Source organism: Alexandromys fortis, unplaced genomic scaffold (assembly GCF_014885135.2).
Source record: "Alexandromys fortis isolate MF-2015 unplaced genomic scaffold, M_Fortis_MF-2015_v1.1 scaffold_6, whole genome shotgun sequence".
Classification (NCBI taxonomy): Eukaryota; Metazoa; Chordata; class Mammalia; order Rodentia; family Cricetidae; genus Alexandromys; species Alexandromys fortis.
In genome coordinates, this window is record NW_026067902.1 from 6,296,575 (window position 1) to 6,321,066 (window position 24,492).

Below are 24,492 nucleotides of genomic sequence, written 5' to 3' on the forward strand. Positions count from 1 at the left end.
GTGTGTGTGTGTGTGTGTGTGTGTTTACACGTGTGTAATTGCTAGGTCAAATGAGGTGTTCATCTTGGGGGATAACTGGGGTGAGAACTTAGGCTCCCCTCAGTGAGCTCCCTCCTCCACAGTCTGCTTATGTGGCCTCCTAAAGCCTCGAAACACACAGCTTCAGCACCTTCCTCAGTCTTTCTAGTCATTTCCATCAAGAGAAGTTTTCTATTACAGTCGTCCTCAACCCTTTTGGGGGGGTCAAACAACCTTTTCACAGGGGTTACCTAAGACCATTGGAGGAAATAAGATATTTGCACTATGAATCATAATAGTAGCAAAATTACAGTTACGGAGTAGTAACGAAAATAACTTTCTGGTTGGGGGTCCCCACAACATGAGGAACTGTATGAAAGGGTCGCAGCGTTAGGAAGCTTGACAACTAGTGGCCTTCTACAAGTCATTCTCTCCTGTGGAAAACCAAGTACAGTTGTAAATCAAGTCAATAATTTACTTTGATGCTCTTGTGCGATTTCACACTGTTGACTGTTGAGATAACTATACAGACAATACCTTAAAACGAAAAACTCCTCTTATGAGTCATATTGCTCTTTTGTTTGTTTGTTTAGTCGGTTTTTGTCCCATTTCAACATAATTTTTTCACCCTGGATTCTTCTATTCGGTGTATAGCTTCCATTGTCCTCAGAAGCTGCCTGTAGTCCACCTATTAATTTCAGATTTTAAAAAAGATTCTGTTGAAACCCTGATGTGAACACCCAATTAGCACCTTCCATGACTTTGCAGTGTTAAATACTCTCGACCCCTCCCCTCGGCTCTCTGACCCTTCAGGGTCCCTTCTCTCGGGCAGCTGTTTCTTGTAGTCCAGGTTGCATTTTTAGCACACACCCTTCCTTTGTGCATCTGAGTGTTGGGCAATGGAGACGGGGAAACTGTCGAAACCCAGTGTTGAACCCACTCTGGGGACTTTGCCTTCAGGAAGGCTAAGTGGGACTAAGGTCCATAGTATCAATCAAGGCTCAGCTGATACTGATGCGGCTGGCCAGGAGTCACAGGCGAGTTGTGCTGTTTAGGGCGATCTCTAGTTCTCTCTAGCAATGTTCAACTATCTTTTCAAAAGAAGGTATTGTGTCCACCCCAGCTGTTTCTAATTTCCTCAGGCTGGATTGAGCCCATCAGCCAGAGAGTGATAAAAACACAGCATTTTAAAGGGCTGGACCCACGTTCCTTCTGCATCAATTTAAAGAAAACAAAGCAACGGTATAAATAGTTAAACAGGTCTTTCCCTAGTACCCAGGAATCAAAAGCTCCTTTTCAACTGCAAGTTATATTTAAAAGCAGTTTCTTTCAATTTTGGACATATTTGAGAGGAGGGGAATTAAATGGGAGGTTAGTGTACAGCCTAAAATCTCCCCCCCTTCCATCATTTAAAAAAATGTCATTTATGACTGCAGGCCTGTGAAGCCAAATTTATTTATAATCCTCAGTAGCCCTCAGGTTCGGAGGCAACCGAAAGACACAACCCTTTCTTTGTTCCTAAGTGAAATATCTATTGAATATACATTCTATACATATTTGTCCAGATTTAGGTCAAACAACACAAACTCGGGGATTGGGAAGTGTGCTGCAGTGTACAGTGGGTAAAGCAAACAGGAGGCCGACTTCATACAACGGGGTGTGCAGGGCATCTGTCAGCTTTTAAGCCTTCACAGCGTGCAGTTGAAGCCCCCAGTTGAGGTGGGCCAGGAGCGACAGGCTGTCCACCCTCAGTGGCAGGCCGGAAAGAGCTTTCTGCTGCAGGCCTGTGTCTTGTTTCACTAAGTGTCCTCAGGGCAGGACCATTTCCATGTAAGGGAAACTGCTGCTTTAACAGAAGATAAATTAAGCCCTAGAGTGAGATCTTTGAGGTCAGAAATCAGATGATAAAAGGGGCTTTTTATCAGCTTCCTGGCCCAGTGTTAATGAGTGATAAGAGCTCTAATTTGAAGACACCCTGGAGCTATCAAGGTGTGTGTGCAGGGTATGTGTGTGGGTGTGTGGGGGGGGTGTGTGGGTGTGGGTGTGTGGGTGTGTGTGTGTGAAGGGTGTGTGTGGGTGTATGTGTTTGTGTGTGTGTGTGTGTGTGTGTGCTCAAGTGTTTGCGGTACAGTTAGCTTAGCAGGAGCAATAAAAATCGTTGCAAGGAACCACAATAGTGCCAGCTGGGAAAAAAAAAAAAAGAAAACCCCAAACCAAGCATCAAAAAGATGGACATGAAAATAACATTTCAGTACGCCTCATGAGTGCCAGGCAGCAATCTAACTCTTCCCAGGGGTCAGTCATCTGCAATAATTCCCATCATGTCTCCAAATATGGTTCAGATGTGTGCAGATGAGGAAAATGAGGTGCCCAGTAGCGAAATGGTGCAGAGCCCATGCCTCAGTTTCTTCACACGGAAGCAAAGCGGATAATGAAAGAAATCCATGTCTGTTAGACTCCAAGGCTCCCCTTCTACCCTCTGCTTGGTTTCCACCTGGCTGTGTGCGGTGTGTGAAGCACCCACGGAGTGACTGCTTTCTTTAGGAACTGCAGATCATAATCTCAAGCTAAGCATAGATGTCTGTTCCATCACAGCTTCCTAACCCAGCAGGTATATTCGTATCCTTCCTTCCTTTCTTCCTTCCTTCCCTCCTTCCCTTCTTTCCTCCCTCCCTCTTTTCCTTCCTTTCTCTATCTCTTTGCCAATAAAAAACCTCTAAGCAACTTATAGCCAATGGTGCTTGGGTCTACTAAATAATGCTAGAGTAGGAACTTGGGACTTTGGGTCAGTAATGCATGGCTTTCTGTGTCACTTAAGGTAAATGACTGAATTTGTGTCGCTCATTCTATTGACATTCGCAATTGAGCCAAGATTCAGTTGCCCACTTCAGCACAGAGCTTCGGACCTGATCTGGTCAGGGGAAAGCTGGTCTAAGTCCCACCCTTCTCTTGTGAGCTTCCGAAAGTCAAGGGAGAAGTCCAGATGGAAATCTGCCTGACACTCAAGACGAATCTGATGGCAGATCCCTGGGAGGGGATACGAGAAGCTGTTTCCAAAAGTTCTCACTTCTGTCTAGATAGACATAGCACTCAGAGAGTTCCTGTGAGTTCCAGACTGCCCTGGGAAAGCAGAGAGGGGAGACTCCCAGATAAGAGAAAGGCTTATGGAATGGTATGCTCTGGAATCAGGATGTCATGAAGTAAAGCTAACCCCCAAGAGAAACAGCAAGCTACAAAAGAGAACCTGACGTAATCATAGCAAGTTAAAGAGTGATGGGGTGACATAGGAATTATTTCTTCATTTATTCATTTTGGGGCTGCTATGGAGTGTTTCATTTCTGTATAATACAGCAGTATGACACATGAGTTAGGGTGAGATGCCAGTACAGGCAAAGGGGACTAAATCAAGAAACTGTTAATAGTAGTTCAAACAAGAGATCACGGTTTGATCTAGAAAGTGTGTGTGTGTGTGTGTGTGTGTGTGTGTGTGTGTGTGTGTGTGTGTAACATGGGAGACAGAGAATCAGGCAGGCAGAAATAGATGAAGGCACTATTTCAAGAATCATTCTGAAACTATAATGGACAGACAATCACGGCATTCTCACATATTTGAAACAGGGTAAGATGAGAGCCGGGTGGTGGTGGTGCACGCCATTAGTTCCAGCACATGGGAAGCAGGGGCAGGTGAATCTCTGATTTCATGGCTAGCCTGATCTACACTGTGAGTTCCAAGACAGGCTCCAAAGCTACAAAAAGAAACTCAGTCTTGAAAAACAAAACAAAACAAAAAAACAAAACAAATGACAGGAGATGCTGGGCTGTGCTGGGCTGTGCAGTGTGTGCGTTCTGTGTTCACCATGGAGAATATGCTTCACATAGCAGGGGGCCACATAGTATGGGCCACATAATACTCAATCAGTAAGCAAACAACTATCTGCATGAATGGATGAATCGTGACCTCCAGGCCCTGGAGTAGCTTGAATGCTTGGGCCATTATCCAAAATAGGTTGGCGAAAATAGAACAACTTAGAGAGTAAAGGAAATTGAGTTTAGTTTTGGATATTTTAGGTCCACAGGAGAAATACATTTGGAAATATGAATCTTCAGTTTCAGGGATAAAAATTCAAAACTAGAGATTATGGTTTGGAAGTCAGAAATACAGAGACATTATTTCAGTCCACTAGAGAAAAGTATAATTACCCAGACAAAATAGCCAATCACTCAAGCATTCATTTGCTTTTTTAGTCGTAAGTCCCTGTGCCCTTATGGAGAGCTCACTTCATGTCATGCTTTGGGTAGGGTTTAGGAAATGGGTAGAGACCCAATTTAGTCTGAAGATATTAAAAATTAGGAAAAATTTAAGGGTTATATGGACTATAAAGGAGACAAATGCTTGATGCTAATGATCACAAGCGAGGTTTTCAAAAAGGACATGACTTCTAAACTGCACTATATATTAATCTGTGTTCTCTTGAGAAAACAATTGATAGAATATTAGAAAGAGAAGAAGGATGATGGGGTGGGGGATTCCTATGCAATGGCCTCTGGGCATTGTAGGGGATAAGAAACACCTGAATCTGAAGCCAGTCAGAGACATAGAAACACTGATTGTGTGAGCACTATGTTCCAGTCAGAGACCAAAGGAAGGAGATCAGGGGCCAGAGAAGGAAATTCTCCCTCCCCCAGTCATTTTGTTCTACACAGGCCTTCACTGACATGCGTCCTCTGCTTTGCTTAGCCTGCATATTCAAATATTAATCTCATCAGAAACGCACTCAAAGACTCATCAGCAGCCGTGTGAAGCCAGGCATCTGGGTTCAGTCCAGTTCAGATGTAATTTGCCCTCACAACCTAAAGAAACAGGAAAGCTCAGCTGTGTGGACTATGCAAAAATCATTCTGGGGAGGCAACAAAGCCCTAAGGAAAACGGATTGACTGACCCCCAGAAAGTGAAGGGCAGTGCATATTGCTGGAAGCTAATAAGCAAGACAGGAAACAGCAGGCAGAGAAGTTTATAAGATGTACGGATCTCTGTGTAGCAATTTCAAAACCACTGAAGGATCTTAAGTCTTAATTTTAGAAGTGGTATAAAGTCAATAAATGTCATTACACGAGGATAGATAAACTTTTGCTTAAATTTATATTTTCTCTCCATGCTACAAAATGAAGGTGGGAAGCCTGGACAGATATTAGGCAGGCTAAACTAAGCTTGGTGACACGGGTCTGTAACCCCAGGTGCTGGAAGGGTAAAGCAGGAAGAGTGTCAATTCAACGCCTTCAGAGTGGGTTCAAGGCCTTCAGAGTGGGTTCAAGGCCTTCCTGAGCTACAAAGTGGGTTCAAGACCTTTCTGGGCCATCAGTGAGGACTTGGGTCAAAACAAAAGTAAATTAATCAATCAAACAAACAAGAACCAACAACTAGGACCATAGCTCAGAGGTAAAGTTCTTCCCTGGCGTATGTGAGGTCCTGGGTTTGAGTCCCTGTACATGCAGAAAGGGTTGTATGAAAGAGAACGGCCGAGGATGGCTCCTCTTCTCACCTTATTTCATAGGAAGGGTTGAAGTAGTGAGTGACCTATAAGATGAGACTATGTTCTGGAAACTAAAGCAAAAACTACAGATCTTTGTGTGTAGGTAATTTATAGAGCTGTGAAGACTTCTCAAGCACACAGAGTACTACTTCAAGAAGACACGCAGCCCCTTGAACACAGACCTCAACACACAGGCAGTCAAGCAGACAGGGATGCCAGTAATATTTGTCTTGAATTACTTCATGGTTTGCACACTTTAAAATATCTTGTTAGTATCTAAATTCTACTTTTTTCAACTCTCTTAATTATTTTATTTTGAGCATATCCTGGATTTTGCAAATTCAGTCTCTTCAAGTCCAGACTCTACACCCCCACCACAGGGTTTCCCGTACCTGCACCCTCCTCTCCTCTGATATGGATTGCATCACAAGTTGAACTCCTAAATGCTCAATGTGATCACCTAGGTCTGGATTTGGGGTAGGTGATTAGGTCAGGAGGGTAGACGATGCGAGAATGGCAGACACAAATTCTTCCTCATGCTCTTAGCTCTTCGCCATATGCGGAAGTAAAAGAAGATGGTCATTTGAAAACAAAGAAGAATGCCTTCACTAGCCGCTGGATCTCTCAAGAATCTGATCTTGGATGTTCTAGACTCTAAAACCCTGGAAATTGAACTATTGAGCCATGCACTTGAGGGAACTTCTGTTAAAGCAGCCCAGATTCACAGTGCACCACATCTGTGTACATGACTAACTCCCTTGGACCCTTCAAATCTTTGTCAGTTCACTTATCAGTAGAGTGCACCCCAAAATCCATTCTAAGATCCTCCTTACACAAGGAATATACAATATGCTTTATTTATATAGACAGAATTTACCGCATACTAAATGCAGCATGAGCACTGAATGAGAGATACATGCTTGACTTTTGTTCAAGCACCATGGTGGGCCACTTACATATTTCCCTTACATATATCCCATTTATTTCTCAGCTCAATCTGACGGGTAGACATGATTATCTTTGTTGTACAGATAAGGAAACTGGACAGCAGAGAAATTCAACCATATCACATAAACACTGAGAACTAACATTTAACTCATGTTCCACACTTCAAATGCTCTGGAAGATGGAGGATCGTGACAGTTTTTATGAAAGGGGACATTGGAAACATGGCTGAATAAAGTGTAAGTCTGTGGAATAGAGTTCAACACAAGGGAGCAGGCACATGTCATCTTCTGGATGTCACAGCGACTTGGTAAGCCCTCTGTAGGTTTGCTGAAGGTCCGCGGTGATACAGATACATGCGTGTTTCCTTAAAAGCAGACCAGTTTTCTGTGTATGTGCACACATTTTGCTTGCTTCTTTAAGAAATGTGCTCAGCTGTCCATCTGTCGCAGCACACAGTTGGGTTGCATGCATTCCATCCCCATGCCTTATCCTTCTTCAATTGCCACTTGATGGGGTCTTGCTCCTTATAGAGGAAACGGATTCTGCAGGCCTTCCCTAAGGCATGTGTGACCCTTTCATCTGAGTTGCTTATAGACACACTCTTGCCAATGATGTCTGGAGCGTTGTTGGGCAGGATGTGTTGGAAGAGCTGGGCAAGGGAGTGAATTCCTTTCTACACTTGAGTGTGAGACACCCTCAGGTCACACTGGGTCAAGGAAGTGAGATGAAGAGGCATGTGACATTCCTGACCCCGCTTTCATCTCCGAGACCCAGCAATGACGGCGCTGTGGAACATGAGATATGTGTGTCTTCACACAGTCAAGTGCATAGTGAGCACCTAGTGCAAATTTAGCTGTGTGCCAGGCACAGTGAGGGTGCCCTGTGCTGGAGTAGTCAGGAAAAATGCTGTCAGAAAAAGACGACATTCTTACACAAGCCTTTCAACTCCTGATAGACAGAAATTAGGTAAGAGCATGAATATCATCCAACATCAAACTGAAACATCATTTATTCTAGAAATTGCTCTCTTAGCTCAGAAATTCATCCATAATGGTTCAAAAGGAAAGTGTGTAGATTTGTAAAGTGGAGGAGTCAATTTATTTCAAGAATAAGAAATGGTTTAAGAAAAAAAAGAAATGGTTTAAGCAAAGAAAGTGTATACACACGCACACATATACACACAATACATACATACATATATACACATTTGACTTTGAGAACAAATCCATTCACCAGCTAGTGGAGAAATTATGTGATACTTGCAAATCTGTAAAGGAAATGAACTGTCCCATTTTTCTATTAATCTGGGAGCAGTTTGAGTAGATTGCCCCCATACACACAAAGCACTTCTCTTTCTTTCCCACTGGGGACATTCTGAAATGTGTTCCCAATACTTCACCTCAAGAATCATTTCCATGTGATTTCTATGGGAAGTGCTTGGGACGTACCAGTGATGTCATGCCTTATGCTTATTAAACATGAATGAAGCATTAGCTCACTGTAGAGCCTCAAATGTTCTGCCGGTCATAAGCCAAGTATGAACATTTCAAAAAGCAAGTAGGTGTTCCTCGGCCGACTGTTCCCCGAGGTAGGTATCCTGGGACTTTGAAGACATTCAGACCACATCAATGGCATCCCAAATTGCAGCTGGGAGAGTCATGAGTTGAAGCTGATTAATGTTCTGGAAAAATGGGCTCAACCGTGCTTCTCCATTCCTGTCTGACCTGTGGCTATGAGAGAGGAGATGCTGTAGTGTGAAAATTCTCGGACGAAAATAAAGGGGACACGAGTGTTTGTGACTACTTCCTTACATTGTAATGTTGAAGTAGTGCATCAATTTATCCCTAGTTCACTGGGGTTGTGTCTTTCTTCCTCCCTCCCTCCCTCCCTCCCTCCCTCCCTCCCTCCCTCCCTTCCTTCTTTCTTTGAGACAGGGTTTCTTTGTGTAGCCCCAGCTGTCCTAGAACTCACACTATAGACCAGACAGGCCTTAAACTCACAGAGATCTGCCTTCCTCTGCCTCCTGAGTGCTGGGATTAAAGGTGTACACCACCACTACCCAGGAATGTCTTATATGAAGAGATATTGCAGTTTGTTTGTAGATTTTGGTTAAAGGACACTTCCCTAAATTTTAGAACATATGTCTGCTCATTTTCTGCTTAGAGTACGAAGAACCTGGCGCATCTACCCCTTGACAGTGGAGAAACCCACAAGGCACAGCATTAGATACCTGCACCGTCACCCGAATGAAGCTCTCGGCGCAAGGTCCTGAAATATACAGGATTGGGAGAAAGAATAGTGAGTGTGACTGGAGGGGGGAAACTTTGACATTTGATTTTCTAATCAAGTTGCAAGTAAATCCATGCTTTAAAGTATGCTTCACCCTTGGAAAGTTAGGAGACAAGAGAATACATGACAATTGGGTACAGACTACCCCTTCAGCAGCTTACATGGCCCAGGATCTCAGGTATGCTCCGAGAGGGGCGATCCTAAAATAGGGATTCTGTGGGCATTTTATGTATGTGTGTGTGTGGAGGTGTGTGTGGGGGGGTTACAACTATATTATATTATAAACTATACCCTCCAAAACAAAAAGTATTTAGAAAGCTGAGCCTTGAAAGACAGATGAAACTTCAAGTGGCAGAGACCTATCTGTAATGTGTCTTTCTTGTTCTCTGCAAACAGTTGATACTGTAGATGCTTTGCCCAGAATTCAAAAACAATTGTAACAATGAAGTGTCTGAGTGGTCGTTCTTCTTGGCAGTGGGTCTAGCTAATAGGTTCTCACCCATTAGACAGAAGTGGTAGTGGTAGTGGTCCTTCCAGCCAAAGCTGTAAAAGCAGGCGCCCCTCCTCCATGCCCCTGTCATTTCTATCGTATGCCTAGATGGCAGAGCCAGAAAATAGAAAGAACCTGGGTATTTTATCTCTCATTGGTGAGAATCCTTTGCTAAATAGAACTTTGTGTGTGTGTGTGTGTGTGTGTGTGCATGTCTGTAGGCATATATATATATATATATATTCTACTGAATTGAAATTTTTTCAGTTGTCATAAAAATATCTTAACAAATAACACTAGTGATTAAGAAAGTGACAAAATTTTCACCATAGATTACAAACATCATCTCTTCTGCGCAGTACGTAAGCATTTCTCTGCTGTAATGCCTTGGGTCTTGCTCGCCATCCTACTGACAACTTTAGCATGGACTGCTCATTGCTTTGCACCAGGACTCAGTTCAAGTGGTATAAAACTCTAGCTCCTGCTTACTTTGTTCAAATTAGCATCAAAGAAGGTAGCATCATCTACGGTGTATTAAAAAGGCATCTCCTTTTCTGGGGTCCTTCTCACTTGTCCTGCCAACATTGGGTTTAATCTATGTGAGTGTTCTTGCTTGTGAGAAATTATTATACTTCCTCCAATCAGAACCAGGACTTTCCATTCCCTACCTCAGGTTCTCTGGAATTGGAAGATCTTGTGGACTTGCCATGGGGTGAAAGATTATCACCTTCTGTTGTTTTGATGAAAACTGGGGCTTCCTGTTTGTCCAACATGCTGAAAATGCATGTTGATTTAGAAATCTACATCAAGTCTATGGTGATTCCACAGAAAGGTCCACAGGAAATTGACTATTATCAGTTTCATAATGTTGTATCAAGTATATTGACATACAATGAATATACCATTCCATCAGACTCAACACACATTGTTAGCATTCCTTAACAAAATTTCATCACTATTGTCAGAAGAAAAAATGTGGCAAATGTGTGTCCCTTTAAATTTACATATAAGATACCCAAAATGCATGTGTGAGATGATTTTTTAAATAGCTTAGGATGATAATGACAGAGATAATGACATTCATGCCGTTTGTGAGTAGCGAAGTGATGATGATGTCAACATGGCCACAAATCCAAGTGTTAAACAGCACAGATGTGCAGCCACATGGAGTGACATTTAATAGACAGCATCTCTTCCCCAGGCTTAGCTCAGACACAATTGTTGCAACCAGAACATACCGTAGACTCTTGGAAGTGTGCTCTTATATTCTATGGTCAATCCTCAAATGATTTAATAGAGAAATACATATGGAGACAGGAAATAATCACAGGAATCAGGCCAATCCATAGAGCCAGGGAAATGCAGAGCCTCACCGAGCAAAGCTCAATACCACGTGACTTTAAATGTTTCTGTTGGACTCTTAAATCTACCAATGTGATGCTACCACTACCGAGTATGAAAGGGGTTTCTAATCTTTCAGTTTATAAATTTCTAAATGCATTAATTAAACCAGAATGATCCCTTTAGAAACTCAGGGGCTGGGGGGAATCCTCAAATGACATATACTACATTTTTCTCTGCAACATAAAGAATTTTTTCATAATAACAATTTGTATTACCCAAGACACAGAGTATTATCACAATTAATTTAACCATGAACCAAAAGAAGCAATGGCCTCCTGGTCCGCCACCCCTACCACTCACCATTTATTCCTCCAGACCTGTGTAACTTTGAGAGACACATTTCCTACACACAGCTTGTCTTCATACCAGTCTATTTGGGTTACGGGTGGTGTCTGAGAAACAGACTGTGACCGCTTTTTGACCCACTGACACAGCTGTAGGCTTACCATTTCCCCGCTACAATGATCTGGGTAGCATTTCAAGTGCTCAGAGTCACAACCTTTATTGTCTGCCAGATGGACTGTGAAATACATGCTAATGTTCATAATAGGATTATACAGGCTGTTTATTGTCTGAAAAATAATATGAGCATTATCCTTTATGTTTTCTCTCCCAGTGGGATTTCCCTTTACCAGGTATTAGGAAGTCTAATTTTGATTAAGTAAATATCAACTTTCAGCTTTACAAATGATGGCTCACTGAGGCACATACTTTAATGGTATTAGGGGTGGAAAACAGGAAGAAATCAGTCAGATAAAGTAGCATACAAATACCTTATAATGTAGAACCATGCATGGCAACTCGGAGCGAGCACATGTTTCTTGCTAGAATTGATTGTGCTGATTCAACCTAAGTCAAATATGGAATAAAAATCCATCTGTGTGCTAGGAAGGTGACCCAGACCCTTAAACATTCAGGATAATCAGGCATCACGACAATGCACTGGCCTACACACACTTTGTGTCTGCATTGTATACGCCTTGTCTGTTTTCTAACCCTAGTTAGGATAACTGGTAAGATAGATGCTGAATCCTTAGATTTGAGTCATTTGAAAGGGATGGTAAGTTCATAGAGAGGGAATGAAGGGAGCAAGTAGTCCACTGCCTGTCATGGAGTGGGGGATGCTGCTAGAGGCACCTGAACCACTACCCACTCAGATTTCTCCCAGTCAGAGCTGTCAAGGGCACCTCGTTGATTGAAAAGTCACTCCTGTGACATTCCCTCCCGCGTGCAGGACAAATACGTCCAACAGGTTAGCGAGAGCTGTGGGCAGAAACATGCAAGCACCGGTGTGCCCAGGAGCTCCACCTTCGACTCGGTGTAAGTCAAGAAGTCCCAGCCTGGACAGTGTGTATCATGGACACATACACTCATCTTTAGTGAGGTGTACAGGAGCCAGGACTTGGGAGCTCAGCATCCAGAGACTCTGATTCTGTCTGTTTCTTATGGTAAAGTTCTTCTGAAAGGGACCGTGCTGTGTCATCTATATCTTGTGACTTCTTTGAGCCTGAAAACTGATCTCCATTCTTTACTGTAAACAGACCCAAGAGCAGATCAGCAAGGACTAAACACAATCAAGCTCTCATTAAAGGCATCTAAAAGAGTTTTTCTGCATAAGAAAAAAAAAAGCCACAGATTATGAGGGTCTAGCTCTGCCCCTCCTACTATTTCTGATTTCGGCTTCCTTTAGCAATAACACCAATCATGTATGACAGACGCTGAGCCCAGATGGGGTTCTCAGAAACATCTCCAGCTCTGACAGTCCTCTAGAAGAACTCACAGAATTCATAAAAGCAGTTCTATTTCTGTTATCCTTTCATTTGGCTTAGCAATTACAATTAAAAATCAGGAGTGGCGAACGTGTGCCTAGGCCAGAGTTCAGCAGAAACCTGATACCTGCTTCCCAAACTCTTTCCAAATGGAGCCGTGTGGACATCACCTCACTCTCCCATCAATGGTGACAGAGGATGCATGCAAGGTGTGACCAACCAACGGAGCTCATTCAACATCAGCCTGGAGTTTTTACTGGCGAACAGTTACATAGGCCTAGAACAACACACAGAACTGTCCTACCTACTCAGTTTCTAACACCCAACTAAGTCGAGAGCTCTAGGTCAGCTTTCAAATGACCTAGGGAGCCATTGAGGGTTTTTGAAAAGTGGCTTCACCAAATCAGGTGGGAAGACGGCACGAGAATGAAATCAGCCTTCTAAACAACAGCAATATCGCCCAGGATAAAGGAGAACCTTCCTCTTGCAAAGGGTGATTGGGCTGTTCATTTCAGAACTTTTAATAGTGAAAGCTCCAAGTCATCACAGCCATAGACTGAAGGACTTTCATAGGCAAGATCAACACCATGGTGCCAGCAGGCAGACATGAAGATGAAAAGGGCATGTGAGGTGCTGGAGAAGGTGGTCTCTGTGAGAGTCAATGGTTTTCATTAGCCCACGCTGGCCCAAGAGCCAGTGTGAACTGCATTCTAACACAAGCACGATACGAGCCAGGAAATGAGACTCAAGTCTAAGGTTAGATTTCTCATAACTATCTTTTCTTTCTTTTTTTTTTTTTTTTGTTAAAGGAAAGGAGATAGAGTTGATTTCAGTAATAAATCCCCCTTGACCTAATATGACCAAAATAAAATCAGCGTAGAATCATTAGCAAAACACATTCCATTGCTATTTTAATACGAGGTCTTTGAATTTCAGCTTGCGTTTACATCCTGCACATTGGACACGTGGCAAGTAGGCAGTGGTATATCTGCTTGCAAAGCAGTCCTGGAACATAACCATCCTTTTCTCCACAGTAAGTGGGTGTGGCAAGCTCACCTCCCTGTGTGCATTTCGCTGAGCACATTCAAATCTGGGTAGAACATGGATTTTTAGTCTCTAGCACAGCCTTCTTACCACCACCATTATCTTTCCCTTAGTCTTTGCTAAGCATTGCGTCAACGTTTTTAACGTATGATGTCTTGCATGTATAGTACCACATTAAATATTTTGATGATAGATCATCGTCTTCAAATTAAACAATAGAAAACAGGTTTGAGAAACAGTATGACAACCTGTTCAGGAATTCAGGACTTAGAACAGGGCAAGGGGTCAAAACTTCAGCGTGTTTCTCAGCAGAACTTCACCCCAAATAACACACAGATGAAAAGAGTAATGGCCGATAGCCAATGTGAACCGTGGGATCTGATGGGATACAGAAAGGCTCAGCAATAAGTGGGTAAAGCCAGAAGCCTTCGGAGCTCAACCCTCCAAGAAGAAAAGAATGAAGCCCTTGGAAGGATTTGCAATTCCATTAAGGCCTCAGATCTTACGATAAGATGTAAGGCCACCACCTTACACTAGTGGAGAATGAAACTATTATTTACAAATTACTTAGAGACACTTTTGATTCATGAAGTTACATTTCAAGTTAATTCCTAGGAACTTCAGCTAAGTCTTCACTGGGGGACGTGCACTGTTGGAATCCAGACCATCTCCTGAATCAGTCTAGTGTTTCCAGATATTTCAGGGCATCAACCTCCTGATTTTTAATTTTTTATTCTTTACCAACCTGCAAACTATTGAGGAAAATTACAGAATTTGACTCTACTGCTGACTTCTTTGTCAACCTCCAGAAGATAGATTAGGTCTTCATTAACTTCTCCCAGTCTTTAGTTTTATTATTCCCAAGTTCACTTTGCTGGCTTGATTATTTGATCAATTCTCCATATAACTGACACTTTCAATTCATGCAGTCATATTGCTTGATTGCAAAACAGTGTTTGAAAAAATTATACTGGAAAATAGTGATATCAGTGTGATTGACCTTGGCTGCATAGGGAAATCCCTAGGGACCTTAGTGAACTACCTGGGCTTCCAATAGATATCAAGATTTAATTGGTTCAGAATGTAATGTGGCCATCCAGGATTTCAGAGCTTTACTGGTGACCCTGAAGTGCAACCTGACCAAAAAGTTTCTACTCAGGTCTCTCTAAGTATGACCCCTTACTTAGGCAAGCAGAACGAACTTATATCAAACTAATGGACCTTCTCTGCTAATACTCATAAAAAGATACATCTGGAAAACAATTTAATATTGTTTCTCCATCTTAATGAAGTAAATAAAAACAGCTCATCAAACAATGTTTCTTCTGTGGCTATTCTGTAACCTGCGAAAGATGGAAAGTAGCAACTCCAATAAATCTTCTTGTTCATTAAGCCTCATGAAAAGGTAGTTACTTTCCCCAGACCTATGGTGTACTTTGTCAATCATTTGAAATAAAATGAGTTTTCATCCTATATTTTTTACTCTTTGAACTTTTTTGTTTTATAAAATGCTGTGTTTTCTGTTTATTGCATTCAGTTTCCAAAGTCACGTGCACTCACTTTCAGGTGTAGATGAGGCACACTAAAGCATGCTCTTAATCTAGTATTAACTGTTAAAGGCACCTGGTGTAGGAGGTCCTTCTGTCTTTGTGTTGCTTTCATTGGTTAATAAAGAAACTGCTTTAGGCCTGTTGATAGGGCAGAACTTAGGTAGCCGGGGAAAACTAAACGGCATGCTGGGAGAAAGGAGGCAGAGTCAGAGAGAGACGCTATGGAGCCACCGCCAGAGTCAGACATACTGAATCTTTGCCAGTAAGCCACGGCTATGTGGCGATATATAGATTAATAGAAATGGGTTAAATCAAGATGTGAGAGTTAGCTGATAAGAGGTTAGAGCTAATAGGTCAAGCAGTTATTTAATTAATACAGTTTCTATGTGGTTATTTCAGGGCTAAGCTAGCCAGGCAGCTGGGACAAACAAGTGGCCCTATCCTTGCTGCAGCCACCCATCCACTTTCTGTCTTACCTTTCCATTGGCCATACCTGGCTATATTTTCTCCATCACTTGGAGGTCATAAGGGAATTTTTGAAATTTTTTGTAAGGAGACCCCTGCTCACATTCCCCAGTTTTTAAACTCAACTTTCCATTACTAAAGTCTTCTTCTGTTTGTACCTAATCATTTATTAGACTATACTAGCTGTCCATTAATTTCTAATAAATATTCTATGTAGGAAACTTCAGCCCCAACTGGACTAATTTCAGAGTTAAAACACCTGGAATATTCTTTGTAAGGTGTAGTACTAAACTATATGTAAATATGTATATCCATTTTACAGATAGGTAAACTCATAGTGACATTACATTACCTGCTCGAGATCCTGAAGATTCATAGGTAAACAAGAGTTTGAAGCCTGCAAGTGTGACATATTAGCCTACAGTCACAGCTCATCACCACCAATGCCAAGCAACCAGACAGGTCACTGTGTGCTAAAAGCAAGGATAAGGGTTTTGAAAGTACCTTTAGAAAATCTTTGTTATATCTGAGAATCTGTAGCCCTGGAAGACCAGGAAAATGAATAGGATTTGACAGAAAGAGAAAGTGGACTGCAATGATTTCCCACAAAGACTCAGCCTGGGACTCTCGGGACCTGGAGTAGGCAGCTAACTGGGCAGGCAGTTAACCGGGGCAACACATCTGGCATTTTTTTTAAGCATACTGTGACTGTTCATTGGGAACAGGCTGTCCTAGAAATGAGTTTAAGGCTAAGGCTAAGACCTAAAAGCTGTATTTTTCAGTATCGTGAGAAGAGGGAGTAAGTTCCCTGTCCCAGAAAAGACATGGCAGCAGCACACCACAGTGTTCATGCTAGGTTTGTTCAAAGTTGACTACAGTGCAGTGATTGACATAGAGTTGTTTTGTTCTAAAGCCTGAAGCAGGCTCAATAAAAGGGAGTTGGGAAAAACCTACTCAGAACAAGATAGAGCATCTTAGGGTTGGTTGGTGAGCTTGGTGACAGGTTTAGGAGTGCTGGGGCATACGGAGGAGATCACAGGGGAAAATGTACTACTTTGCCACCTGACAGCACCAACAATACAACAGGTGCCCAAATCCATGCCATTTAGGCACCAACCAATCATAAGTGACTAGCTGACCTTTCTCTAAATAATCATGATGAATTTAAATAAGCAAATAGGTTCAAATCAATAGTAAAATTAAAATATATACATTGTACTAAGCATCTAAAGAACAAAGTAGATTAATAGTCCATAAGTTCTTTCAGAGGTTAGAAGCAGAAGAAATACTTCCTAACATTTTCCTGTGAGTACAGCATTGCTTAAAACCAAAACAAGACAGAGGCATTACAAGAAGAAAAAAAAAAACTATAGCCTGATATCTCTTATGAAGCTAAATGCAAAATCCATCAACAAATATTAGTGAGTCATGTAGATGAATATATAAAAAGTATTAATCACTATAATCAAGTCAGTTTTATCTGAGGTATGCAAGCTATCTCAGCATTCAAACGTGCATTACATCAACAGTACGAATATAAAAAAGAAAAAGATAGCATCATATTGCCATATGTAGTAAAAGCATTTGAACAACCCTGATTACCATTCATGATAAACTCTCAGCAAACTGGGCAAAAGGGAACTGCCTCCACTTAATAGAAAAAAAAAATCTTGTAAGTACCAGCAGACTGGATGAGACGCTGGAAATTCCACAGTAAGGTTTGCTTAAAGGCAAGGATACCACGTCTCACCACTCGGGTTCCAGCATGGTACCAGACTCTTCATTCATGCAGAAAGACAAGAGAAGGAAGTAGAGGATAGACAGATTAAAAGGGAAGAACTAAAGCTTTGTTCGTAGGTGGTGTGATCATTTGTAGAAAGGTCATGATTTCCTTAATTAATCAAAATTCAGAAGCATTTTACATTAAAAACAGTACATTTTACATTAAAACGGAGGATAATTTGCATCAGTGCCACCAAAATGAAATCCCCAGGTGTACTGTAAAAGATGGTCAAGATTTATAAAAATAAAACTATAAAGTCTTGATGAATAAATAAAAGAATTAAATACGCATACACATTGTGCGCCTAAGGAATTTAATTTTACAAACTAAGACTGACCGAAACTCAGTGGTAGAAAGCAGCTATAGCGCTCACAAGACCCCCCAGTTTGATCATCGTGATACTGAGAACTGTAGATGCTGGTGAGGATGCCAAACAAGAAGGGTTTCTTATTCATTTCTGCTGAGAGCTCAGAATGGCACAGAACAGCCACTGTGACGGCCGGGCAGTCTGTGAACACACTTTTACAAAAAGACCCAGCAACCATGCTCTTGTCCACCCAAAGGAGCTTAGAACTTGTTTCCACACTAAACCCATCACATGGCGTGTATAGCAGCTTATTCACTAGCCAGTTCTCCAAAATTGTGGCATAACTATGAAACACACGTTTACGTTAACGCTTTTCTCATTTAGCAATAATCCTTTAAGGAGTTAGTTCTCTTTGCTATAGAGATTCAGTTGATAAAGCAAATATGAAAGACCATATCCCAGGGTGAGGACATGGTTTATGGTCTTTCAGTGGAACTGGGTTGGCTGCTGCTTGATGTTTCTGAGCACAAAGGTGCCCAGAACTCTACTGCCTTACACGAGCCTCATTCAGGTGGATTTGATCAGTCGTGAGCTATGGAGTACAAGCTCTCAATGCAGCTGGGCAGCCCACTAAGGAGGCATTTCTGACCATAAGTAATGGTTCTTGAGAAATGTGACTTTGAGAATCAGTGCTACTGCCCATGGTGTCTTTCTTGCTCTTAGGATATCGTAGTCAATGTAGGTTCAGCTAACATCTTGGGGTGATATAATTAAAACCTCTACATAGACATTTTAAATAAGGTTTATTTTTAAAGATGCATAAGAATCATAACCTTCTGCAGAAGACACTAGGCTCCTTCTCCAGTGGAAGGGCTGTTATCCACCACTCAGAGTGTGATGTCATCATCTTTAGAACCTTCACAATGTGCCTCAGTTGCAGGGAGCTTCCCAGACCCACAGTGCGACCCTTCCTGGAGAAGTCTACGTGTAATGTTTGATCGAAGTGAACATATCAAGACCTGGCCATTTCAGTATAATTGGTGGCAGTGCCACAGGGCCACTGTAGCTCCAACACTCACAGTAGGCCTTGGTCAGCTCTGACTTTGGGATCAAATTACTTCTGGCTCCTCTCCTTGCATCCCTGCTCCCTTCCCTTCTCATTCACAATGTTTGTTTCTTGAGAAATCCAGGCTGTGGTTGAAATGAAGACAATGTAAGACTGAGAAAAAGCTAATTTCCTTTTGATAATTTTCCATCCAATTTCATGCTTCAATAGCTACCCATCCAGGGGTGGTACTTTTCAAGAGCCCGTATGGATAGCTGAAATTTATTTTTATTTATTTATTTATTTATTAAAGATTTCTGTCTCTTCCCCACCACCGCCTCCCCTTTCCCTCCCCCTCCCCCAAACAAGTCCCCCTCCCTCATCAGCCCAAAGAGCAATCAGGGTTCCCTGCCCTGTGGGAAGTCCAAGGACCACCCACCTCCATCCAGGTCTAGTAAGGTGAGCATCCAAACTGCCTAGGCTCCCATGAAATCAATAGGTTCAGTAGGATCAAAAACCCATTGCCATTGTTCTTGAGGTCTCAGTAGTCCTCATTGTCCGCTATGTTTAGCGAGACCGGTTTTAACCCAGGCTTTTTCAGCATCCTCCTGAATATTAACCTTCATCAGGCAATGAAAGGAGACAGAGACAGAGACCCACACTGGAGCACCGCACTGAAATTTCAAGGTCCAAATCAGGAGCAGAAGGAGAGAGAGCACAAGCAAGGAACTCAGGACCGCGAGGGGTGCACCCACACACTGAGACAATGGGGATGTTCTATCGGGAACTCACCAAGGCCAGCTGGCCTGGAATAGCTGAAATTTAAGCTAGTACTGAGATATATGTATACTGTTTTCTCCTATATATCCACACCTGTGACAAAGTTTTATTCGTAGGTTAGACATGATATCAATAATAAGTAATGATAAAATAGGTTGGTGAGAATGATATAATTTAATAAAACTTACATGAATGTGATATCTGTCTCGCTCTCTCAAAATCAATTCTTCACCCGAAGTAACAGTTCCTGAGAGCATCTGAGATGATGTAAAACCCATGAGAAGAGAGGACGTGCTGTGGATGAAGGCACTGGGATGCAGCATCAGGCTGAAGTGATCCTCAGGTGTGTCATCACCTTTGAGGAGTGACTCTCAGGTGGGTTCTGTATCTTCTGTGGATGCACTACACACAAAGATGACCACAAGTCAGTCATATGGATAAAGGGGGCAGATACTTCATCATGCTACAAAAAAATTAAAATCTCTTCACTATTGACCTCCAAAACTTTCCACTTGGCTTTTCCTTACTGTACATCACTGTGAGTAACTGGAACCATGGAATGCAAGTAAATCAAGCCTTTGAATGAGGCAGGGCAATGGGACTGTCTATTAGAATTGTCTCTAATGAATAGTCTATCTTTGCGTCACTGTGGAGGAGAGGGAGTCCTCCAAAATGTCCAGTTGAAAATAATATCCTTTGCATTTTCACACTTTATGACATGGCTTTTATCATGCAGTAGCAAAGAATAAATTAACTTTTGCTTCCAAAGCAATGCTTTGTGTTATCTATCATATAGGGTCAATCAAAATCTCCCTACATCCTTCAACTCTTGCCTGAAACCCAGGAGTGAAGAAGGTATTTCTGTTCCCTGAACACTCTACAGCTGTTTCCAACCTCTCTCCCTAGGCGCTTGTTAAAAAGGGAAGCTTTTTCTTTAAGGTAGGAGCACTGTAGAACACAGCCACTTACTCATTGTGAAATAATATTATACATTTAGCAGTTATGATTTGGATAGTAAGAAACAGAGCAGACTTGGGGCAAAATGTAGAGAAACACTTTCCCACAGACACATGAACAAATGACCTGAGCGGATATTTCACAAAAGATCGAAAGGTCAATTATCTATGAAAATACTCTCGCCTCCATCAGTCAGCAAGGAAATAAAAATAAAGCGTCATAGTAAGATACCAGACGAGCTAAAGGGGAAAACAAGCAGAAATGTCACACATTTGTCTAGCTGAGCCACCGGACCTCTCAGGTGTCTGACTCCCGAGAGGCAGAAATAACACCACAAACCCTCTGCAATGGAACACACACTCGTGTTCATAGAAAGATGTGACTAAGAGCTTGTCAGATGATCTTACTAGCCACCACAGGCTAGCAGACAAATTACTCAGGGCTAGGAATGGGCTACCTCTTCTGGAGTTATTGATCAGTAGGGTCTCATAGACCCACGAATAATACAAACTATTTTTATTGCTCTTAGTCACCCCCTAGAACTGGATGGTAAGATCCTATTGCTGAAGGCGCTATATACTTGAGTCACAAAACGTGAAGAAATCTAGCTGGTGCTCACCAGGAAGCCACATCTCTACTGCATACATTTCATAGCACTGGAAGGCACTGTACATGATACCAGAGAAGAAAAGTAACCACCCGTCCTATCCAGCTGTGAACCCTGCATGCTACAATAATGAACAGCCTGTCAAATATGCCTACGGGTATAACAACGGCACTAATGTTATGTGAATAACCAAACACATTTTATTGGACCAAGAGAGAACTCATACTTGGTATTATTATTGTGGGACCAAGAGCACGTAGTTAGACAGGTCATAAGCCGTAGCAAAAAAATAATAATAATAAATAAATAAAAAATAAAAAAACCTAGCATTACTACTCTGCTGAATGAATATAGTATTAAACAGATTCTTAATGACTTATCACTATACCCATATACCCATAGGTTAGTACATCTCTCAACCCTCACCAGAGAAGCTTCTTTTTATACTATATGGTGAATAACACAGAGACATACAACTGGTCAAATTACAGAGACTATGGGATTATAGAGTGTTCCACTTTATATTATGCCCCTTTCCTCAAGGCTTACAGATCATTGCCGATGAAGGGGTGGAAACAATTGTAATAGCCAAAGGTAATATATGATGGTAGATGACCACAACAAAATGGGGGTTTCCAGGCACAGCAGGGCAGTTACACACATGAATGCACAGGAATTGCAACATTTTCAAGATCTGTGAAATCTCAAGATGGACCAAATCTCAGTATGGAGGGGGAAGGCTTGCATGAACTCTCACTCCCCAACTAAGGAGTCTTAAGGATATCACCATCCTCCAAGGGATGTCTCTACACTCAAGAGTGACTCAGTGGATACAAAAAAAAAGCAAAGAAAGAACACAAAGTTTGATAGGGAGGAAAGGATGTATCTGAAAGGAGTTGGGGGAGGCTTTGAACATGATCAAAATACATTGTATAAAATTATCACAGAACTAATTAAAATATCATTATAAATAAGGAATATTACAAACACCATTCCAATACGCAGAGTAGGAAAGGAGGCCAGTATCTACCCATCAACATTAGAATAAGCAGGTAAATTGTAGCCATACAGCTGATGCCATACAGCAATGCAAGAGAACAGGTATCAACCACATCACAGAATGCATGAATCTTACAGGAGTGATGTTTAGGAACTGGAGAGATCACTCAGTGGTTAGGAGTGCTCGCTGCTCAAGCATGAAGACCAGAATTATTTGGATCTCAGAATCCACATAACAATCAGGTATGGTCCCACACACATCTGTAACTCCACCACTGATCAGGGTCAGAGATGGGGGATGGCCAGATCTTGCCAGTCAAGCCAGAAAATATGAACTCCAGGTTGAGGGAGAGATCTTTACTCAAAAGAATAGGATAGAAATGATAGAGGAGGATACTTAACTCAAGATGCATGTATACCTGCACGCTTATGCAGAAACTATATACATGCCACACACACATATACATGCACACACAGAAAAGAATGATACTGAACTAGAGGGCAGCTTTTTAAAAGCACATATCTAGCCAGGAGGTGCAGCACACACCTTTAATCTCAATACTAGGGAGGAAGAAGCAGGCAGAGTTCTGTGAGTTCGAGGCCAGCCTGGTCTACAAAAGCTAGTTCCAGGACAGCGAGGGCTGTTACACAGAGAAATGCTGTCTTGAAAAACAAAATGAGCAAACAACAATAGCAACAACAACAAAACCAACATCAACAACAACAAGAAAATAAAAGCACATATCGAATTCCACTGATAAAAGATTCAGAAGCAGTCATAACTGATTTACAGTGTTAGAAATCAGGGTGGCCCCTGGAAAGGCTAGTTTGGGAAAGAAGAGCGAAAGGTTTTCCTGAAGGTTACTAATCCTTTTTTCTTGACCGGGGCACTGGTTACACAGGTGTGCTCACACTGGGAGAACACGGAGCTTTGCTCTTGATCGCCCCTGCACTTCTCTGCAACGCCTTAATGGAAAGGATTTCTCGAGAATGAACTTGTGGGGTAAATATTTGCTGTTTAGTTGGATAGAATCTCGGTTATTTCAAAAAAGTGACTGATGCCTTGAGCCACGGCGGTCCCAGCTGAATAGCTTGTGCTGCCGTCAGATAAATATTGATTTTATGAACAGTCAGATTATGGGAATGAACATAGCATGAAAGAGGCCAACTGGGGTGTGCAGTTCCGAGGAGTGGTTTTTTTTTTTCATTTTTACAGATATGTTGAGGCATAATTGCCACACAAGAAGCTAGCCATACTAACAACAGGCTGTCTGAATACCTTGAGCACGTATTTCCAAAGCTATCAGCAAACTGAGAAGCTAGACACATACAACACTCTCCAGGACTTCGTTTTGCCTATCTTTCCTTGCAGTCTTACTATCCATCATCATAATTATTATTTTTGTTGGTGTGTGCGTGTGTGTGCATATGCAGATAATATGTCAGAGTGGTCATATACACCATAGCATGCACATGGAAGTCAGAGGACCGCCGTGGTTATGTCCTTTCCATCTTTCCATGGGTTCTGAGGCTAGAACCCAGTTCACCAGGCTCACATGGCAAGCACCTTTGTTGTTGCATCTCACTGGCCCTTATTTGTCATTAGCGTATTGGTGTGCTCCATCTTCCTTAGCTGCATGCTGCGATCCACTCTACAGATGCACGAGACAACAGCCCACTCTTTTTGACTTCGCGTAGTATTCCATCACGTGAGCCGCCAACAATCTGTGGATCTACTCCCATCTTGACAGATGTTGGTTCCTGTCTAATCACGCGTGACTCTGCCTTGAACACTCACTAAATAATCTCGTATAAATGTATGATTTCCTTTCTCTTGGATAGATTCCTAGGCATGGGAGGGCTAGATCATGTTTCTTTTTCTTTCTTTTTAATTATTTGAAGGCAGTTTATGATAATTTCCCTCACTAAAGCCTGAACTAAATCAAGTACATAAAGTTAACACCAGCAGCTCTTAACCTGTGGGTTGTGACCCCTTTGGGGGTTGAATGACCCTTTCACAGGGGTTGCCTAAGACCATTGGAAATAATAGATATTATCAAAATTACAGTTATAAAGTAGCAATGAAAATAATTTTAGCTAGGTGGAGGTGATGTACGCCTTGAACCCCAGCACTTGGCAGACAGAGGTAGGTGGATTTCTGTGTGTTGAAATAGGAGTGGCGGGGCTGCGTCCCCGGCACCCGGCCGCCCGCATGGCTAGCTTAGGCCCGAAATAATTACACGGAAACTGTATTCTTTCAAACACTGCCTGGCCCGGCTAGTTCCAGCTTCTTATTGGCTAGCTCTTACATATTGTTCTAACCCATTTCAAATATTCTGTGTAGCCCACGAGCTGGCTTACCAGGGAGGATCTTAACCTGCGTCTGTCTGGAGCGGGAGAATCATGGCGACTCCCTTCACTAAGCTTCTTTTTCCCAGCATTCTCTTTTGTCTACTCCGCCTACCTAATTTTCTGTCCTATGAGGGCCGAGGCAGTTTCTTTATTA